Genomic DNA, 20,698 nt, shown 5'->3' on the forward strand with positions numbered 1-20,698 from the left:
ACTGCTCCTCCAGAAGACTGCTGATTTTGGTTTTTTTTTTCCTTTCATCATATTTCTTCTGAATTTTCTTTGATCGTTTTTGTTTAAAATCTCTTCCTCCTCAGGAGTCAGCTTGGCCCCCTTCTTGCGCCCAGGGGCAGTGCATAGTGGGACTGTGCCACTTGTCGGTGTGCTGTCAATAAGCACAATGCAGTTCTTTTTGTGCGGACAATGTTGGATGCATTGTAGACAACATCAATGATCCTTGTTTTTACAGTACAACACTCAGAGCCCCAGGAAAAGTTCCCCCACATCCAATCTCAGAGCAAGTTTTATTTCATTGTGTGTATCTGGCAGAGGCCAATCTTAGTGTTGTGGGGCCGTCCCAATCATTTTTCTTAAGGGTTTCTCTTCCCCGGTTTTTAGCGCTTGTGCCAGTTGTCCCGAGAGATGCCCATCGCTCGGCGCTGGCTGGAAAGAGCAATAATATTTTTTAAATGTATCATTTTTTAGCCTTAAAGTGTGAAATGTGCTGAAAGGATTCTGAACTCCTCATGTATTACACTGTGTGTTTTAAGTAATATATTAAGGGTGATATTCATGTATCTCAATTACACACATTTATAAACAAACTTTGAGGCTGAAGATGGCTCAGCAGGTAAGAGCGCTCACTACTCTTCCAGATGATTTGAGTTCAGTTCCTAGCACCTACATGAGGCAGCTACCAGCCGTCTGTAACTCTGGTTCCAGGGCGTTCCTGGCCTCTATAGGCACATGAGTACACATAGTCCTAGTAAACACATACCCAATCTCATACAAAGTTTTAAAAGTATAAACTCACTGCATTCTAGGACAGTCGCAGGCTATACAGTCGCCATGGTAAGACTTTCCTCCAGTCTTTTGCCTCCTAGTCCCTAGGAGCAGCCAGCTTGCCTCTGTCAGTATGGATTACCCATTGTTCTGAATGGTTAATGTACATATAGTACGCACCCCTTTGTGTCTCCCAACTCACGTAGCATCATTTTTGAGGCCAAGAACTCCATTTTTTAAGATCGAATGATATTTATTTGTATGAATATGATGTAATTTATCGATCTATTATGTTACCCATTGGCATTTGACTGTTTATACCTGTAGCATACTTTGACAAACACTGCTATAAATGTGCTCACACATAGTTATTCCAGATATTTCATTTCTGCTGCTATATGCTGAGAAGAAAAATCTTAAGATCATTATAATTCAATTTAAAGTTTTTCAATTTTGTTGACTGCTTTCTCTATTCTCTCTCTCTCTCTCTCTCTCTCTCTCTCTCTCTCTCTCTTTCTTCCTAGACAGGCTTTCTCTGTGTAGCCCTGGCTGTCCTGGAACTTGCTCTGTAGACCAAGCTGACCTCAAACTCATAGAGATCCACCTACCTGTGCCCCACAAGTGCTGGGATTAAAGGTGCACACCACTACTCCCTGACAAGAGTATGTTTTTAAGCATCCACATATTCATGAGTTTTCTGTTATTAATTTCTAGTTTCATTCATTGTGATCGAAAAAGATGCCTTGTATGAAGTCAGTCTTATTTTGTGACCTTACATATGCTGTTTCTTAGAGAGTGGGCCATAAGTTCATGAGAAGTATGCCCTCTCCCAGGCTCACCTTCCATGCTTTATTGATGGGAATCTGCTCTGCAGCTGGCCACACACTGCCAGGGAGAATGAGGCAGTGGCAAACAGAACCCCAGACAGCTTCTCTCCCAGGCTAAAGTGCCCTTCCTTTCCTTGGTTCAGCTTCACGTGGTCACTATAAACAGTCCTCATTTTCAGAGTGCTAAGCCTCTCTGCTTGCCTGGCTTTCAGTGTTACTTTGAGATGATGGGAGCTTGGAGTCTCCTTCACCATTTTTCTGAGATGGCTAGTCTCCCTGCAAATTATTTTATTTTGGTAAGACCACTTGGCATGCAATTTACTTGTTTGATGAGTTTTTAAAGAGATTTTAACTGAGATTTTTGTTGTCTACAGGTGTGATCTCTTAAACTTGTTTAACTAAAACTCTATGCCCATTTTCTAGCTATTCTCCATCTCCTTTGTATTTTATATACATGCATCTGTACACTACAGGCATATCACAACATATTTATGGAGGTCAGAGGACAGCAGGTGGGAGTCGGCTCCCTTCTCCCATCATCTGTGGTCCTTAGGCTTGGTCACAAGAGCATTTACTCCCTGATTTGTCCTTCTGGTCCCTTAATTAATCACTTTTATAGTCGTGTGTGTGTGTGTGTGTGCTCTAATCACAGTTCTGTAATTACATTATGTATAGTTTGACCCAGGCTTCTGTTAGCCTCTCCCTGTCATCAGAGGTGACAGAATCTTAAGCAAATCATTTGACTTTTGGCTTGTAATTGAAAATATTTCCCTTTACTCCTTTCATCGATTTCTGGATTCTTATCAAGGTCAAACAAGAACATGCATAGGAAAATATTTTGTAACTCTAACCTAATGATCTAATCTTTCTGTATACCTTACCAGTGTCCTGTATTTGTTTGTTAATTAAGTACTCGTGAGTTACTGATAGCTGTAAAATGACTGTCCACTTTCTGAACCTGTTCTCTGTCTTCCACATATTATTTCTCCATATTTTGGGGGAATTACTTCAGTGTAAAATGACTGCCTCAAGCAAAGAGTTTCAAAAAGAGAACAAACCAGGGGTAAGGCTACATCATTAAATAATTTTCAGTCTCTTGCAGTTAACATTACCAATTGTAGTCTTGAACTTATTATTATTATCCCTATAATATTAAAATGTACATTTATTTAAAAGTCCACTTTCTGTCTTAAAAATGATGTTTCTGTTATCTTTATACATATGTAAATTTCCTTTTTCTTGGAACAAGACCCAAGGTTGTTCTGTCAGCTGTTTGAACATGTGTTCTTTTATTGGAAAACACAGTGGTAATAGAGAAAGAGGTTAGTCACATTTGTGTGTAATTACTTTCTATTATACTGTATTGTTGCTTTTGTAATTACTTTGCAAATTAAAGATATAAAATACTATACAGAAAAATAGATCCCTGTGTATATTAAACCCTATGGACAGCTTAAGCCCTGCTAGGCCTACTTAGTGTCTCCATGTGTATCTTAGGCAGTGCTGAGACATAGCATGGAGTTATCACTGTTCTGCAGCCACCAACACCTCACTATCTGATTGTTTTAATCGTTGCTATTTATAGAAATTCAAAATTATTCCAGACATGCTTGGCCAACTACCTTCTTATATGGCTATCCCAACCCAGTTTTAATGTATTAGATTTCAGAGATTATGATATTACAAACCATGTTCATAACACATTTTTAAAAATGTATTTGTTTATTTATTATTTGTATGTGAGAGCATCGTGGGTGTGCCCATGCCATGGCACACCTGTTCAAGTCTTAGGACAAGTTTCCGCCTGGTTGATACAGTGTCCCTCTTGCCCCTGATGCTATGCTGCTTATGTGTACATCAGGGTGATTCTTCCTAGGCATGGCTGTCCAACCCTCATCTTGCTGTCAGAATGCTGGGATCATATATATAGAAAGAATCTCACTATGTAGCCTGGATGGCCTAAAACTTGCCATCTAGACCCAGGTTTCCTTGAACATAGATCTGTCTCCCTCTGTCTGCTGGATGGTGGGACCAAAGGCGCTCATCTCTCCATCAGGCCCTGCGTCTGGGATCCAGCTCATGTCATCGGACTTTCTATAGTCAGTGCTTTCACTCCAGGCCAAGCCCATGTTCTTATTTCATGTGTTATACTTAATTTTTACATCTCTCTACTGTGTGCATGTGTACATGGCATGCATATATTATGTGAGTGTATGTGCTTATACGTGTGCACACTTGTGTACATGATGCATTGTATATGTGGTTATAGGACAACTTATGGGAGTTGGTCCTCTCTGTTCCTTGCAGGACTTGAAGTCAGTCATCAAGTGTGGAGGTGGTGGGCGTCTTTACATGGAGCCACCTTTCTGACCCCATTTGTTATGGTCTTTATTTGCTGGCCCCAGCGTAGTTGTTTAAATAATAATAAGCATAGTCATTTATTACAGTGTTCACAACAGATTTGTGTTTTGAGGTTTAATCTGAAAATTGTTTTGTGATTTTGTCACTCAGAGCCAGAACGTGAAATACATATAGAAAAATACATCAGGTAGCAGGATGTTTCAGTGGACAGGAAGGTTGGTTGAGGCATGTTAATGTTTTAAAATTACTAAAGGTGATAGATATAATACCTTGTTTAGATATATCTGAGATGCCTAGTTAAACTAGTGAAAATATATGTCTGTTTTTTACTTGGCAGAATACATTGATTTGTTCCACTAAAATAAGTCAAAAAAGTTCTAGTAAGCAGGCACTTTAATTTACATTTTTATAACTCACAGTTTTCTATGAAATTATCTCTGAGTTTTTACTCTTCTGAAAATGGCCACATATCATTTTGTAGAAAAGTGAATGATGGTGGCTCCAGGGAGGTTTCCTGGAAACAACTTTTACAAAGATTTAAACCTTTGTTCACCCCGAGGAAATAATGCTTAGAAAATTCTTACTGTAAGTATGATTGTAGCAGTTTCCCAAAGCCAGTAAAATAAATAAATGGTCAGCTAATGAAAAATTCAGTTGCTGCAATTAAGAGAGGCCGTGACTCAGCAGCTGTCCCAGGGCCCCGCCCAAGTGCTCTCAATGAAGTCAGCGCACTTTCACTTCTTGAACACGGTAAACTTTAAGAACAGGAGTATTTTTCAACCCACAGCTCCTTACTCTGTTTAGAACGTTTTTGCAGTTTTTTGTTTGGCTGGTCTTTTTGAGAGATGAGTAGCAGTCCCTGGAAATTCTTGGTTTTTTTAAAGACATGATGTCATTTAGCCCAGGCTGGCCTCCAACCCACTCGGTAATCCTCTTATCCTTAAACTTCTGCTCCTGATGTCACAGTCTCCTGCCTCAGTCTCCCAGGAGCTGGGATTGCAGGCATGAAGCTGATGTCATTCATCCACTCAGTCTGTAATGGACCGTAGAAACGTTACTATGGTAGAGAGGAACTGGGGAATTTTTATCTCAGTCCAGAGCTCTTTGTTAGGGAAAATAAAGACTTTATATGAAAAATTCTAGAAAACTGTATTTTCCTTGTTTTATTTAGATGGCGTTACCTTCAGGTTTCTTATATGTAGCTTTTATTAAGATATTTTCCCTCTATTATTTCTCTTTCTCTCTCTCTCTCTCTCTCTCTCTCTCTCTCTCTCTCTCTCTCTCTCTCTCTCTCTCTCTCCCTTCCCTCCCTCCCCTCCTTGACTTTTTATCATAAAGATATGTTGGATTTTTGTGAAGGCCTTTTCAGCATCTAGAAAGCTGATCATGTGATTTTTGTCTTTAAGTCCATTCTTGTGGATTACTCCATTTATTGATGTGAGTATGTTGAGTCATCCTTGGATCTCCTGGATAAAGCCAAGTTGATAATGGTAGATAATCTTTTAAATGTAAAACCGTATTCTGACTGTAGAATATTTTATTGGACATTTTGAATTTGTGGTCATTGAGGATATTGGCCTGTGGCTTTCTTCTCTTGTCCTAGTTTGGGACTAGTGTGATACAACTAGGAGTTTGTGGCTGCTCCTTCTGTTTCTCCCTTTTGAGTAGTTTAGGAGGGACTCACTATAGATCTTTGAAAGTCTGGTAGAATTCTCTGTGAATCGGTCTGGCCCTGGAGTTTTTCCTTGGAGGATTTATCTTCTCCTTTCGGTCTCCCCATTTGTTATGCGTTTCTTAGGGTTGTTGATAGCTTCTTGATCTAATTTTTTGTGGTTTGGCAGAATCTAGAAATTTGTCCATTTCTTTTCCAACTTAAAAGAGTACAGATTTTTAAAATATTCCTTTATAATATCTGAATTTCATTGCTGTCTGTTAAATGTTTCTCTGTTCATTTCTGGTTCTGTCCATTTGAGTCCTCTCTTTCTTTTGGCCAGTGGGGCCAAAAGTCTGTCATTGCTGTTTATGTCCTTGAAGACCCAGCTCCTAGAGTTGTTGGTTCTGTGATTTTTGTTTTCTTCCTACTTCATGTATTTCAGTTCTGGTTTTTATTATTTATTGGTGTCTACTAGGTTGTGGTTTTGTTTGTCCTTGTTTTTCCAGATTTTTGAATTGTACCATTAAATCATTCATTTGTGCCCTGTTTTTTTAAATGTAGATATTTACAGCTGTAAATTTCCCTAGTGTGGCTATATTCATTGCGTAGTCTTTGGTTAAAGGTTTTGTTATGTTGCGTTTCCACTGTTCACTATTTTTGTCCCAGGAAAATTTTAATATTTCTTGATTTCTTTTTTGACCTATTCATCATTCAGTAATGAACTGCATAATCTCTGTGAGTGTACACTTCCTGGAGTTTTTGTTTGTTTGTTTGTTTGTTTTGTTTTTGTTTTTTTTGCTGTCCATTTTTGTTTTAATATGTTATGGTCAGATAGAATACCAGAGGTTATTGCATTTTTTCTGAATTTATAAAGATGTTTTGTGTCCTAGGATGTTGTCCTTTAGACAAGCTTCTATGTGCTGTTGAGTAGAATGTATACTCTGGCATTTACCTTGAATATTGTGTAACCTGTTAAGTCCCTTTAGAGTACAGTGCCTCTTAATTCTGATGATTCTCTGTTTATTTTTTGTCTATTGGAGAAAATAGGGTATTGAAATCATCTTCTGTTAGTGGATTTATGTTAATCTGTGTCTTTAATTCCACTAGTATACTTTATATGAAGTTGGGCATGCCAGAATTTGGTAAATATATGTTCGGGATAGTAATGTCTTTTTGGCTAATTGTTCTCTTTATTAGAATAAAGTATCCTTTTATATCTTTACTGTTAAATTTAAAATTTGAAAGTCATTTGGTCAACTATTGGGACTGCACGCCTGCTTACTTCCTGGGTTTGATTGAAGTACTTTTGTCTATCCTTACACTCTAGGATGGAGAGCCTGTCTTTAAAACTGAAATCTGGGGGTTGGGGTTTTAGCTCAGGGGTAGGGCGCTTGCCTAGGAAGCGCAAGGCCCGGGGTTCGGTCCCCAACCCCAAAAAAAAAAACCAAAAAAAAAAAAAAAAAAAAAAAGTATACTAAAACTGAAATCTCTTGTAGACTACAGATAGATGGATTTTATTTCTTAATTCATTCAGCTGTCTGTGTGTCTCTTGATTGGAGAATTGGCACTGTTTATATTTAAAGTTATTATTAAAAGGTGTTTATTGATTACAGTAATTGTGTTGTTGAATATTGATGGTGTTTACACTCTCAATGGTATTTAGTGTTTGAGTAATTATAGTTTCTTTTCTACAGCTTCATGGCAATATTCATTCTTCTTTTCAACCCAAAATAGTGCTTCCTGTATTTTCTTTAGGTTTGATCTGTTGGATGTAGATTATACTATAGGAAGTTTTTTCTTTCTCCTTCAAGTGTGGCATATAGCATTTCTGGGAACATTACTCTTTGTTGGCTGTCATGGCCTTTTAGGACTTGGAATGCATTTCTCCCGGCTCTCTGGCTTTCCAAGTTTCCACTGATAAATCAGCTGTTCTTCTGAAGGGTTTTCCTTTATATGTGGCTTGTGTGTTTTCTCTTCCAGCTTTCAGTACTCTTCTTTGTTCTGTATGCTTAGTGTTTTAACTGTGGATAATGCTGCAGGGAACTTCTTTCCTTTCTGCTCTTGTCTGCTGCTGTACTTTTGTGTCTGTGCATGTCTTTTCATAGTTTGGGGAAAGTTTCTTCTGTACCTATCCTGCAGTTAGAAGGCTTGGTCTTTTATGGTGTCCAACATCTCTTGCATGTTCCTTTTCTGTGTTTTAAAAATTTGTTTCATGTTCTTTATTTGTTTTGGCTTTAGATCCTCTGCTTTATCTTCGAGTTCTTGAATTCTGTCTTCTGCTTGATTCATTCTACTTATAACAGTTTCCCTTGAGTTTTCTAGTTGTGTAATCCAGTTTTTAATTCTATCTTTATTTCTGTCCATTTCAGTGTTTTTGATTTCTTTGTTGAACTTCATTTTCAGATCCTGTACTGTCTTCATTTATTTCCATCAGACTTCCTTCAAGCATCTTGAGCATCACTGAGGTGTTGCTTAGTCTCTTTTAGTTCATTGAACTGTTTCTTGGTGTCTTCTTTAAACTCCCTGAATTTTTTGATAAGATTTATGATCATTCTCTTAAATTCTGTGTCCTGTGCTCATCTAGGTAATTCTCATTGGTGAGTATTTCTATAGGACTGATGGATTGGGCTGGGGAAAGGGTTGGTTTTTTATATTGTTTGTACTTTTGCTAGGAGATATGGGCATGTGGACCTCTTGTTAGTTCCATGTCTGTTGTGGAATGAGCAAGTTGAGATAGAGCACAGGATGGGGAGGCCAGTTTGGGCTCAGACATTAGATATAGCTGAGGCAGAATAAAATCAGATGGGCCCAGAAGGTGGGTTGGCATAAAGGATGTGTGTCCTGGTCTAAGCCTGGAGTTTGGCCGTAGGTTTATGAGAGGGCAGAATCAGGTAGCCTCACCAGCCCAGACGGACCATGGCCAAGGATATGCAGGGTCTGGCTGAGCAGGGAGGTTGGATGCCAGGTTGAAGGGACCTGTAGATTGTGAGCAAACAAGGAGGGTCCTGATGAAGGGACCTGTAGATTGTGAGCAAACAAGGAGGGTCCTGATGAAGGGACCTGTAGATTGTGAGCAAACAAGGAGGGTCCTGATGAAGGGACCTGTAGATTGTGAGCAAACAAGGAGGGTCCTGATGAAGGGACCTGTAGATTGTGAGCAAACAAGGAGGGTCCTGATGGAAGCCTAGCTTTTGGGGGCAGTGCAACAGAGGTGGTCAGATGGGGCATTGAACTGGGATCTGAGCTTGTGGGGGACACTTGAAAGAGTACAAAGAGGGAGGGAACAGGCACACTCACCCAGCTAACCCATGGTAAAGTGTATAGAGGCTAGCTGGGCAGAAGGCCTTTCTTTCAAAAACAGAATTCAAGGAAATAATAAGGTTCTTAGTTTTTCCTTTAACCTTTAGAGTAATAAAATAAAGAACGTACCTTATATTGAAGCACATTCTGTAAAATCAAATTTTAAAACTCATAATTTGGATGGTGTTCTAGTTTGCTTTCTGTCGATGTGATAATGATCGCGAAAATCAGTTTGGAGAGGAAATATCTTTAATTTTTTTCAAAACCTATTTTAATGAAGGTTCTTAAAATGCTTTAACCTCCCTTGTAGGCCACCAAAGGTAGTGGAAAAGAAGGGATATTGGGGAGTGCGCATGTTTAGAAAGGTTCTTTGGAACAGCTCCCATCTGTGTTGTCTGGAAATCGGCATTTCGGTTCACAGGTTAACAGTGGCAGCTCAACCCACTCACAAACACATCATGGATACACTAATAGTCCAGTTCGATAGTCGGGATAGCAGACACAAATCAGCACGGTGGCACTACCTAGCAGAGATGGCCAGGCCTCAGCCTCCACACAAGTCAGCAGGAGGGACCAGGGCCAACAGGGACACCAGGAGAAGTTCTCTGCTGGGCCTCTTTTAGTGAAGCAAAGATCAGGGATGATGTGAGACCAACAAGCTTTGTACAGCTAGCTCTGTAAGCAAACTTAGGTCAGCCTCTGTCACTCCACAGATTCCTTTTCCTACACCTTCCGAACATCATGTGTTCTCCACGGGTCTTGCATCACTACATGTGCCTGTCTCACCAGACATCACTCTGCCAATGAGTCCTAGTCAGAGGAAGCAGCAAGAAACTGCAGCACATCACCAGAAGGGTTTTGGTGCATTTCTGTCTATGGAGTCCCGACAAGTGCAGCTCAACTACATAATAGAAGTTGGGCCAATACATGGGTGTCCTTGGCAAAGAATCCTTCCATCACGTGTCCTTTCATGTGCTTGCTTTAGCAGAGCATCCTTTCTCCTGTGTCAGCTTCAGCTAAACGTTTCTACATGTGTTTGCCCCAGGAAAACACTGTCCAACTGACTTTCCAAAGAACCCCTAAGTTTCCACTTCAAGGAGAAGGTTTACTTTACCTTCCATCACATCCATCATGAAGGATATTTAGATAGAGCACAAGTTCAGTGCAGGAACCAGAAGGCAGGACTCGAAACAGATGCAGTGGAGAAGGGAAGCTGCCCACTAGTGTGTCCCCTAGGGCTCACTCAGCCTGCTTTCCTATACAGGACCACCTGCCCAGGGATGGCACCACCCATAATGGACTGTGCCCTCCTACATCAAGAAAATGCCCCACAAACTTGCCTACACTAGCTGAAGGAGGTGTTTTTCTTAGTTGAGGTTCCTCTGCCAAGATGAGTCTTGCTTGTGTCAAGTTGATAAAAAGAACCAGCACAGATGGAAAAGTTGCATGGAACTTATTAGAGTGTGCTTTAAAAATGATATTATAGTAACATATGCATGGCTTCAAGGCATTGCCAGAAAAATGTAATCTGGAAACAAAATGGAGTACTAAAAATAATGGCATAATTTTTAAAATATGAGGAAAATATTTACACATGAAAGTTTTGGTTCAAATGATATTTAGCCAATTAAGTGACTGGTCTGTTTACACAGGGAGCTCCAGCAAAGGCTCATTTTGGGCTGTTGCTTGCATTAGCACATTATGTCTGATAATGGGTATAGACTTCTTTTCCCCCAAGTGATGTTGTGGTTTTACTTTTGGAAGAGTGCAGGTTTTCTGTGTGCGTTAAGTTTAAATCTGTGTCTTCATCAGACAGCCGTGTTTAAGCTCTCTATGCACTCTGTCCTGTGATGCTTTCCCCATCATCAGTGCTGTTCCGGGTTAGCTGCTTTAGCAGCTTGTCTCTCCTCCCTGAAATAGGATGTTTCAGAGTTAAGAGTAAGCACCATTTATTTATTTTATTTTTTGCTTGACGGTGCCTCTCCTTGTTTTCCTTTGTCTTATCTAAGTTGTTGTCATGGTAACAATTCCAGCGCATGAAACAGAGCTTTAAGGAGAGGATGCTCTGAATGGCACCATGTATGCCTTGGACTGTGCCCAGCCCTGCTGTCCTTCTTTCATCGGTGTCAACAGCCTACCGTGCACTTTTTTTAGCTTAAAAATTTGTTTTTTAGCACAGCAAGTTCAGCTTACATGACAAATTACATTTAAACTTAAAGGGTATTTCAAACACACACATTTAAGAAAATGTTTTGAAGAAAGTAATTTTGCACTATATTCTCCGCTACTGAATGTCTTCTTCTGGGCATTCCCTGATTTCCAGAACCCTGCCTGTCTTCTTTAGTGTGATGGACAGCCTGTCCTCCTCCGAGTCCTCTCTCCTCTGGCCTCACAGTTTGTGGTGATAATTGTTTTTTTACCCTATTGTTTTAATCGATAGCTGTTATCATGGCCATACTTTGTCTTCACCTTTGCTAACCAATGCCCTGATGTGTTATTTTAAATTCTAGCTAAAAAACATCATAGTGCATACAATGTATTTTGCTCGTTTCACCCCTTGCTCTATCTCCTCCATATCCACTCCCCTAGTTCCCTTCTCTCAACGTCATGACCCCCTGACTCCAATTTCTGCTGCCTGTGGGATCATCAACTGAGCATGGTCTGTCTACCAGGGCCACACCTTTAAAACAATCACTTCAACCCACAGACACACCATTGGCAGCCATCAGCTGTCGTGAGCTCATCCTCTACACTTACAGTCATGGGTTTCTGTGTTAATCACCATGCACTGTACAAAGACACTTCTCAGACGAGGGCCAAGAAGTTTACTACTAATCTATGAATATAAACATAGGCATTTATATGGTAGTTTTATACAATGTGCATTTAGCAAAACATTAATAGTAGATTCACCCTTGAGGCTTGTGGCTCCCTCGTCATGGATTCATGGTGTAATAGTACCAGGTGCCTGTTTCTTTCTGTGGAGTAGACCTTAAATCAAATCAGAAAATAGTTGTTTACTCTCATAACATTCATGCTACTCTTATGCCATGAGGGTAACTATCTATATGGCCATTATTGTAGTTCTTATGGTTCACAATTGGATAAGATGGTTTAATAACTACCACCACCACCACCACCCCACATCCCCCCCACCTCACCCCTGAATGCATATGGTACCCCTGGCATTAGGAAAGCCAGCTAGCACTGAGGAATCTTTGTAGTCATTTCCAGTTGATTTTTTTTTAATAAACAAAGTGTCTGACATCTTCAGCAATAAGAACTTGCCATAAAGTTCTGGTGTGCAACCAAGAGCAATGATTACTGAATTCTTTGGAGGGCAGTTCTGGAACACCCTAGATCAACAATTTGAAAAGTATTCCAAATCTGGCACTGGGCTTTTATCTTAGTAATCTATGGCTTTGGGGAAGAAAATTTCCCTCTGTGTAGGGTAATTCCAATTGAGAGAGAGAGAGAGAAAGAGAGAGAGAGAGAGAGAAACAGAGAGAGACAGAGAGAGACAGAGAGAGAGGAATATGGAGATTCTATATTCCATATGATTATTTAAATATACTTAGCATTATCCTCCCCACCCCTGCTCTACTGTCCCATCCCCCTCTGCACTTAGCTCTCTTCCCTCTATTCCCCTTTCACCCAAATGAGAGTGTTGAGTGAGTGTCTGTCTTATTCTCAAGCAACTTCCTACTATGGGATGCATAACATTTACAAGTGATCATGAGCACAAGATAGAGACACCGTGCCTTGTGAGTTCAGAAGAGGAGAGTAGTTCTACCTAGACAGAAAGGTGTGACTTGAAAGAGAGTATTTGAACGTTAGAATGCAGAGAGTAAATGAGAATGCTATACTCTGTCTGCCACCCAGAATTAGAGAATGCTGTCTCTACAAGGCTAAAGTTAGTGTCACGCCTCCTTCTGAAGAAAGCTTTACAAAGCTGTGCCTTGGACTTCTGTTTCTCTTGGTGTTTTTGTCACCAGGTAAGTTTCTCTGGAGTCACTCTTACCCCTTCGTCCTCTCTTCCTGTGGGGTTAATGCCCTTGCTCAAGCCCCTCTTTAATGGTGCTTTCACACTCACTTTGTTTCTTATCTTTGTTTTCAGTTCCTTTATATTCTGTGTCCTCTATCTATTTCAACTTGCTAATTCCCCTCTGTGGATAACCTGCTTAACCTGCCATTTGAGCTGCTTTTTTTTTTTTAAAGATTTCCTATCGATTTTTTAATGACTTTGTTATCGTCCTTTTCTTGCCTTACGAGATCTATTTCTTCATCTCTTTTGACATTAAATACTCCTGCTCTTTCAGATTATTCTCTGACCTGCAGATCTGGTTGTTTATTTGCCATTCATATTCATTGCTTCTCTGTGCTTGTTTTTGTCTTTGTTGTTGTTGTTTGCTTGCTTGTTGTTGTTGTTTTTAATTTGACCATGAGTGACATTATTTTATTCTTTCTGTGATTCTTGTTTTAGTGGTGATAGTTCTCTATAGGCCTTTTGTGCGGATTCAAAGATCCATGTTTGCTTCTGCCAGGACTCTGTGAGCATCACGGGAATCTGGACCAATTGTTCTTAATCTCTTGGAGGGGAAGCAGCCGTTGTTGTTCTGTTTATTCCTGTTCTAGACAAGTCGTAAGCATTATTATAAGCTTCCTGTGGATGTCTCTGGGCTGAGTGTGTATTTCTATAGCAGGTTTCACAGAGTAGACAGGAGTTTAGAGAGATAGGTTATGTGCAGGGCCGAGGCCAGTTCCAGTTTCTTCCCTCATGCATGTCCGAGGGAAGCCTGTCTCCTGTCTCCATGTGGATAGTGAATCACCGGTATATAAAGTTTGCAAAGCCAAAGCCTCACTAGGAAAGAAGTTCACCGCCCTTATTTTGACTTCTATGTGATTTCTAGTACCTAAAAGATTTCTTTTAAGATTATTTTACTTGGGGACTGGAGAGATGGTTAAAGCTTGTATTGCTTCTGCAGAGGACCAGTGGTGGTGCTCACAGCCACCTGGAACTCCAGTTCCAGGATTAACGCCTTCTCCTGGCACCTGTGGATACTGCGCTCATGTGCACCCCTTCACAATTTAAAACATTCTCTAAAGATGACTTGATTTGTTGTTGTTATAGTCATTTTCTGTGTGGGATAGGGGAGCTTCTGTTACTTGTTCAGAATTGAATGGCTGACACATGGCTGTGATTTTGTTAGAGTAAAGTCACTCTGTATGCATTCCAAGACGGAGACAACAGGAGTAAGGGTGTAGAAGGGGAAGTTATGAAGCTTTAACAGAGAAAAACAAAACTTCCTGATTGACTTTGGCTTTACTTCAGGGTAATGGAGATGATTAATGGGAAAATATGTTTGGAAATGTGCACTGGCATCAAGTATCATAGCCCATGAATGGTAGGCTGAGGAGGTTGGAGCTGATCCTTTAGAGCCTGGAGCCAATTACTGTCTATTTCTGTAAGAGTCGGGGAGATCTTTGTCCTGAGAATAATTGAGTAAGCATGGAAAGACTAAATGTGCACACTGCACTGGTTCTGACACTGGTAGCCATAGTCCTTGACTGACGACAAAGGCCTAGTGTGGTCCTACACACCTGTAACCCAGTGATGGGAAGCTGAGACAGGAGATCCTGAGTTTCAGACCAGCTTGGGCTGCATAGTGAATCCAGCTATTCTGGGCTACATGTCAAAGAGTATAGAACAACTCTCACTCTTCTTCCTCACTCACTCTTCCTTCCGCTCTGAGTATAGAACAAAACAAAAAAGGCAGCATAAGCAATGAAACAAAGATCTCAACATAAACAAGAAAGCAAAAAACAGTCAGGATCTGAAATAAGATGCATTGTAGCAGTGAAGCGATGTGTGGGAAGGAGAAGCAGTCATGATGCAAATGAGGTAGGAACTTAACCTTGGGAATAAAGTGTGCAGAAGTGTCGGCTCAGAGAGTGTGGGACCCATGAGGTCTGGTACAATGTAGCAAAGTTTTGATGGCTTATGAAAGAGCATGTATAACCTTCCTTATATAATATACAGATAGAATAATCTTTGTGCTCTCAAAAAGCAAAAATTAAAGATTTCTTTATTTATGTACACATCTATTTATTGGATCTTTTTTGTCTACAGTTTCAAATTGGAAAGCCTATATTAAAATTAGCAAATGTAATAATTTGTTTTTTAAATAAATACCTTCTGATTTTGGTAAATACATTCAATATTTATCAAAAATCATTTGGTCTATTGGCTATTGTGGATAGTGTTGAATTTATCCAAGTTTATATTATAGGGCCTATATTAAATGCTTTTCTGTTCCGAGGTAGGTTATAGAAGGAAGAATTTATTTGGCTCATGGCTCCGGAGGGATAAGAGTTTATCATGGTGGGGTTGCACAGCAGCAAGAAGCAGGTGACTGAGAGATCAGATTCTCTCAGCTCAAACAACCTCAAGGAGGGAGCAACCAGGAAGTGTGTCAAGTATATGAAGTCTGAAAGCTCATTCCCAATGGTATACTTTCTCCTGAAGGTTGACTCTCCCAACAACTTCCCCCAAAACAGTGCCATTAACCGGGGACCAAGAATTCAAATACAGTGGGGAGCAGTATGAATTCAAAACATCACAGTGCTCAATTCTTAAGATATTCTTATGTTAGTATCTATTATATATGCAGAATCTATCCTTAGAGGCCTATCAGTAGGGATATCCAACACTGCCACATGGTATCGTTCATAGAATGCATACATACTTAAATAGCTAGGGTTCTCTAGTCCTTGGTTTATACTCAGATCAAGGAAACATTACTTGCATTACACATTTATGAATTTACAGTGATAACTTCTTTATCCTACAATGCTTAGTATAGCTCTGAGGAGCAATAGTAGTTTACTTCAGCTGATATTAGAATCTGTGTAATGGTCTGGAATGAGCAGTAAATCCTGGTGTGCCTGTGGATACCATACAGTCTTGATTTCCAGATCCAAGCCTTGCTTTTGAGATTGCTTAGACATCTGGCATAATTGCTCCTTCTCCCAGAGCATGCTGGGGTAAATGTGAGACAGCTTTCCTGTTGAGCTCATTCGCCTGCATCCTTACCCACTGACTAGACCAATAAAGAGTGGCGTAGCCATGCATAGAAGTTAAGTTGTTTTGGTTGGTTGGCGTTCATGAAGCCATGTGTTTTTATAATCAAACTATCTGCAGAATTCTGGACAGCATTAGAATCATAGTAGCTTCCCCATCTATCTTTGCATATCCATTCGTTCTTATTCTATTGTTGTGATTAGTTAGGCTAGCATATGTTAAGTGATATATTTTAGCAATAGTCTGAGTACCCTATTGTTGGTTATTGTTTTGTGAAGTGTTGCATGTGTGTCTGTGGGTGTAGGTACACCTGCATGTACACAAGTAGTGGCCAGTGTGTCATCCTCAGGAAATCGTCCACCTCCTTTTAAAGCAGGTCTCACATTGGTCTGGTCCACCAGTTAAGCAAGGCTGACTGGCCAGGGAGCTCCACCGATCTTCCTTCCGCTTCCTTCTTAGCACTGGGATTAGAAGTATGTACCACAGCACCTATCTTTTTATGTGTGTGCCAGAAATTTGAACTTGAGTCCTCAGCTTGCATAACAAACAGTTTACTGACTAAGTTATCTCCCTGGTCCAATAAAAATATTGTGTAGTCATGGCTAAACCTTGTGGGCCATAATGCACAGAATTGAAACCAGGGCCTTGAACTTCTTAGTCATGTTCTACCAGAAAGTAACTTCAAGCCCATGGGATGAAATCCTTACACTTCTACTTAGTCTTGACATCTGGAGCAGAGAACTATATGGAACAGGTCTGTTAACTCATGATGGCGTTAAATGCAAGCTTTAAATGGACTCCCTATAGCTTGCAGTGCTATGATCCTGTAGATAGGAAGATCATCCCTGGAAATGTAGGAAGACCCAGTCTCAGAATAAAGCATGAGGAAGCTCACCCTATTTTTCCAGAAACAGGTCTTACTCTCTAGGCTTCACTACCTTACAAACTTTGAACCAGTTCAGAATGCAGTTCTTCACAGGGCCCAATAATTTAAAAGAGAAGCAGCTAATATGAAACCATTTTTATTTCCATTTCAATTTAAAACTTGTTCCAAGGGCATGCTGGGCTTATCACAAAGAGATGTGACCACTGCTTACAGTGGCAATGCTGGCTCGCTCTGCACTCTGCCCCTTCCTGGGAGCTCTGTTTGACCAGCAGCAGAAGGAGCTGAATGCAAGATGTCTGCCAGGTGGGCAGTGCAAGGCTCTTAAGGGAAGCAAATAGTAAGAGGAGGCTCAGAGGCACCCTCTGTCCAGACCTCTGGACACACAGGCTTTCTGAAGCAACGTGTAATTATACCACCTACTGGGGAACAAAAACTGCCAAAAGTGAGAAGAGAAAATGACGATGTAATTGAAGTTCAGGAAAACCATCAAGTCTAATGTTTCAACTCCTTTCTCCTCTTAAGGTCCACTGTTCCTCTTTCCTCCTCCGTCTCCAGAGTCCACTCGTGACTATAATGCATAGCTACAAAGGAAGGCAACTTTAGACAGAGCATGTGCAGAGCGCAAAATGTCCTTTATATAAGAGTTATAATTGGTTTTGAAGACATAGTTATACTTTATCGAGAAAATTATGATTTTTTAAAAAAATCTGACTTTAGTCTGTTTTCAGTAAAAATAGGGTAGAGCTACCAAAATAAGCAACCTCACATTGGTTTTTATGTATAAGACTTAAGACATATTTAAATTAAAGCCACAAAAAGCAGAACTAGTGTCTTGGGATTGGCTAAGTAGAGCTGTTGTGTCCAGGACCCAGAAAGCTTTCTGATTTCTGGAAATGAATTTGCATAAGGTATATTTCTTGTTTTGTTATATAGAATTATACATTAAATGTTGCTGACCTATGACACAGTCCCAAGAGATGTCATTTATAATCACAGAAGAATAAATAGAGGTGTGGAGACAGGTGGAGAAGGAAGGCAAAACCTAAATTCTTGACATCTGGTTCCAGTGTGGCAGATCCTTAAAGAACTTCAGCATACCAGAATGATTAAAGGATTTAAACAGTGAATTAAAACACCAAGAAACAAAATCCTACAACCGAATAGTAAGAATCAACTATGTTTTTAAATGGAATTAATACAGATTGCCTTGGTTCAAATATTTTGAAACAGTTAACAGTAAAAGTTTTGTATAGCCCCGGAGATCAAAAAGAGCAATCTAAGTAGGGAGGACTCTTAAAGGCCATGTCCCAGACATGCTTAGTGTAAGTGACTACACAGTGAAATGCATACTCTTCACTGTTGCGCAAAGACATTTTATTTGACTTATTTTGGCAATGAGAATCGCACAACTTACCATTAATAACTCAACTTTAACAATATTTGCTCATTGCTTTGGATTATGACTGTGTTCAAGAAGTACTATTTTCAAACACTAATTAATCATTTTAGATAAACTTTTAAAAAATGCATTTATGGCCTCAATGAGTATGACTGTTTATTACATTTTCCTTATAAAAGCTGAACCGTTTTATATACTCTTTATGGAAACAGTGCACCATCATAAATTAGAAGATGCAACTGTTTTAGGTATTTTACGGGGCCTGGCTTGCCTGCCAGCCGTGCAGCTGTTTCAGGCTTCTCAACATAACATATAAAAAGCTGGATGCACACTCCAAGTGTGTGTACTGGACTTGCCAAGCCAGGCTGGTGTGACTCAACTTTCCCAGAAGCAAGCCAGACCAAATGCAATGAATCAATAGTTAGCTGCTCGTGGAGTTCTATTACGGCTGGGAAAGCCAATCCACTCGTGACAATTATTTTCTGATTGTTGACAAGCGCTGCAGCATTTGGATTCTGTGGGTTGTGAACCATATAGGACTTTTCTTTTGAGGATCTGAGGAGAGAGCAATGTGCCATTCTTTGGTAGTGGATAAAAATCAGTTAAACACAAGTCAAAAATGGGAGTATCTAAGTTCTGTTACTTATCAGTGTGATTAGCATTGAGGCTCTGGTGTTAGGAGTTGAGTTTACTCTCTCAGGCAGCTACCATGCACCTTGTTTGTTGGTAGGAATCCTTTTCAGGTTGTTTTGTTTTGCTCTTGTTTGTTTGCTTGTTTGTTTTTGTGACAGGTTTTACTTTGTAGCTCTGGCTATTCTGGAACTCACTCTGTAGACCAGGCTGGCCTCAAACTCAGAGATCCGCCTGCCTCTGCCTCTTGAGTGTTGGGATTAAAGGCGAGCACTGCCACACCCTGCTCTATCCAGCAGAATCTTAACAGCTGGCATTTATTGTGCTCTGGGAGAGTAATAAGAAAATAACATTATAGTTACGTGGTAGATCTAATTCATTCCTGTTCAGCTCCTGTGAGACTTAGGGCTCTACCAGGAGCTCATCAGTGACACTTAACACAGTCTCTGAAGTAGGATGCATCCTCAGAGGCCTGTAATATGGCATAATTCATGTTTTGTTTTATCTCTTAAAATTTTCATTTATATTCATTTCATATGATCCTATAATTGTATACAATTATATGATTACATTACATAGAGTATCCATTACTAATGTTCTTTATAACTTATAAATAAGTTTTAAGGGTAGATATACAAATAACTTGTATGCTATAAATATACTACTCAAAGAGTTTTAGATTGTTGCTAAATAAGCATTCATTTCTTTCTCCTTTGACTTTTACCCTTGGCAGAAAAGCAAAGATTTGAGTTAAGACCATGATTTGTGGCAATGTGAGTAAATTATAGCCAATTCCAGGAGTTTGGCCTGTCAGCTTCTACTTGGTTCCTTAAGTTGCCATATATGTTTTAATCATACAAGCTTATTAAAACAGACACAAACAAAAAGCTGACTTGTTATTATGTTAGAAATAAGAAGTTGCTCATGCATTAAGATCTTGACACACAGGAAGTAGGAATGAATAAGTAGAAAAGGTTCCAAGCTATTAAAGTGTCCTGCCTCCTGATTTATTCATTTGCCATACCTGTAATTCTGAATGTGGGTGAAGCAGCTTTGTTTCCAGGGCCCATGTGGCTTCCTCCAGAGTCAGGAACGCAAGACTGCAATGATTCTTTCCTGCAGTTGCCGTCTGGCTGACGAGTCATTCCTCTGCTGACATCCCCTTAGCTTTTAGGCCTGTTTTGTCTATTTTTATGAAGGCAGAAATTTTTCATTGGTTAAAAAAGAGCTTGAAGAAACATTGTTGTTCTGTCTTTTGTGGTGGGCTCACTTCTGTCCTCATGACTATAACCTGACTCTTCAGGTCAGTGGTTCAGCTTAGGTTCATCTCCGGCTTCCTGGACTTGTCATTCCTAAGGTTTCTTCCTTTGCAAGGAAGGAAACAATGGGATACTAAGGTGATTTTGAACTATTGTGTGCTCTCTTTCTGGCTGCGTTTGTTTTCCATATGTAAGATTTTGCTTTAAAATGCCTTTGTAAAAATGTGAGTAGCATAATCGTGTCACGATGTGTTTGTATCAAGAGCGTGCTGGAAAGGACAGCATTCATTGGATGCCCCAAACAGCCTCCAACAAAACCAATCAGTACTGGAAAGTTTGAAACAGTGAACAGTTTAACATTTCATCAAAATGTATAGGTTATAAGGACTATTCTTAGACTTCATCGTCCTTTGTAACTTAGCAGTTGGCCAATCCATATATACAGTTGGCATGTTTCCTTTTAAAAAGTAATGTTCATTTATAAAAACCTGAATATTTCAGTCTTGGAATTC

At 39.8% G+C, this 20,698-nt stretch overlaps 1 protein-coding gene across 1 annotated transcript in view; it reads left to right on the forward strand.

The window, feature by feature from the left end:
- Nucleotides 1-20,698, forward strand: part of Mnat1 (MNAT1 component of CDK activating kinase) — a 142,627-nt gene that overhangs the window by 121,397 nt on the left and 532 nt on the right. The window lies entirely within an intron of this gene.

Source organism: Rattus rattus, chromosome 7 (genome assembly GCF_011064425.1).
Source record: "Rattus rattus isolate New Zealand chromosome 7, Rrattus_CSIRO_v1, whole genome shotgun sequence".
Classification (NCBI taxonomy): Eukaryota; Metazoa; Chordata; class Mammalia; order Rodentia; family Muridae; genus Rattus; species Rattus rattus.